This window comes from Propithecus coquereli, unplaced genomic scaffold (genome assembly GCF_000956105.1).
Source record: "Propithecus coquereli isolate 6110/MARCELLA unplaced genomic scaffold, Pcoq_1.0 Scaffold336, whole genome shotgun sequence".
Taxonomy (NCBI): Eukaryota; Metazoa; Chordata; class Mammalia; order Primates; family Indriidae; genus Propithecus; species Propithecus coquereli.
Genome location: NW_012149019.1, coordinates 324,772 through 326,919, shown reverse-complemented (window position 1 = coordinate 326,919; position 2,148 = coordinate 324,772).

Sequence of the window (2,148 nt, the reverse complement as noted above, 5' to 3'; positions counted from 1 at the left end):
TAGTTGTCCAATTAATTTCTTTCTATTTTTAGTAGAGATGGGGTCTTGCTCTCGCTCAGGCTGGTTTCGAACTCCTGAGCTCAAACAATCCGCCCCCCTCGGCCTCCCAGAGAGCTAGGATTACAGGCATGAGCCACCATGCCCCGCCTGAGGATTCTACTTTTATCACAAAAGACTCAATTGCAGAGGGGAAAACAGATGGCCTTTTACTTATTAGCTGCATATCAAATTAAACTGACTCTCAGGCTTATTTGGGGCAATGCAGATGCCCAGATAAGCTCCCAGCTAAGCAGTCAGTGGATCCGGTGTGTAAACAAGGCTTCGTTCTGGGCACCAGTGAAAACTGTTATTGTCTGGTTCTCACTACCCACTGTAAAGTGATACTTCTAATTACTCTTCTAGAGCAACAGAGAGCACTAGGTTTCACAATATAGGGTAAGGCATTAGAAAATGAAGCATAGAGTAAAATTATCTGCCCATAGCTAGCTCTCTTAAGAAATTTATAAATTATTCAAACATGCAAGTGCCCAATCTAACTAGAACATTTAACGATGTACTTTTATTTGGCTCATGACCACATGCTGTGCACTCGGCTGTAACTGTCCTTAATTGTGAAAACATGATAAAATCTGGAACTCCCTCCTGCTACAGGCACATTTTACTGCCTGGGAGGGTTTGCATGGGGACACAACAGATCTTTTTTGCCTTTGGATCAGAATACTTGCTTCTCACGATCAAGAACTCTCTGCAACCCCTGGTCCTTCCCAAGCCTGGTGTGATTTGGTGCAATTGCTCTTTCCTTATTAAAAATGAAGCTGGGTCTGCTGGTATATGAATGGGAGGACACAGTGTTAGCTCCAAACTTAAGAAATGTAGTTCTGCATCAGTTTTTTAAAGAGAACAAAGGAATAAATTTATATATATATATATATATATACACACCACACACAAGATTTTGGCCACTGGACGAGCCCTAAGATGGCACTTATGTGGGATACAGCCGGGCCAGTGAAGAGCCAGATGGCCAGATTGTTCTCAGACCATGTCTGGGTGAGATCCTTTTGCTGCCACCTTAGCTGTGCCCTGGCCAGGGGATGCTGGTAGAGCTCTTCAGATGCCTTGGGCCAGCATCTCTGCAGACCTTCCCTCTGCTGTATGTTGAAGAATAACATGGTCAGTGCTGACAGTAGTCAAAATGGTCAGAAATAAGAGAAAATTGAGATACAATAAACACTAGGATTCAAATAATAAAAGCAGATCCTAAAAGAGAAGAAACTTTTCAGCAACAGGATAGTACAGATGAAAGCAAAAGCAGTGCTTGTTAAGAAACAAGAAAGAAAAGAACATTTCAGAATTCAGGGAGCTACTGCTGTAATCCAGCCTTCTCTTGCAGAAAATGTAAACACCAAGAACAGCATTGACATGGAAGGGTCACTTTTGGATCGACCAGTAATAGACTGGGACCAAATCTGAGAAGAGATTATGAAATTGGAACCAAATTGAGCAGATTTACTTCTACAAAAACTCAGTAGGAACAAGCTCCATGTCAGAAGTGCAAGAAGACAATCAGAGGCAGGAAGATTATCGTGTGTGTGGTGATTTAGAAGGTGGTGAAATGTTCTGTCCCCAATCCCATTTGTAAATTTAAAAGTGTCATTTAATCATATCCTAAGCACAGCATAAGGAAGACTGGCTTTCAAAACCAACACCAATTCAGTGAATGCACGTCCAAGAGTTCTTTAAGGCCTAGTTATTAAAACACGCCCAAACTTGCAAAGAGAAGACAATGTCTTACCCAATGTCTTCATTCATTCCCTTGCATCTCAATTAGTAGCGATGGAGGGAAAAGAGGGATAGATTTTGCATGCTGATCCTTGCAGCTACTGGATAATTAGATCATCAAATAGAAGCTGACTATTATAAGCATTCATATAAAGGTCTTAAATATATCTATGTATATAGTGGAGGATAAAGATAAGACAGAAAACTTGTTAGTAGGATTCTGTTATTGCAAAACTTAATAGAAAGAATGATTTGCAAAAGGCTGTGTTAACATTAAAAGGTTAACCCACATGGTTTTCAATGAAGCAGGTAAAATACCAGATATGGGATTTAAGCCCCAGATAAGAGATTTTCTTTTTTTTTTTT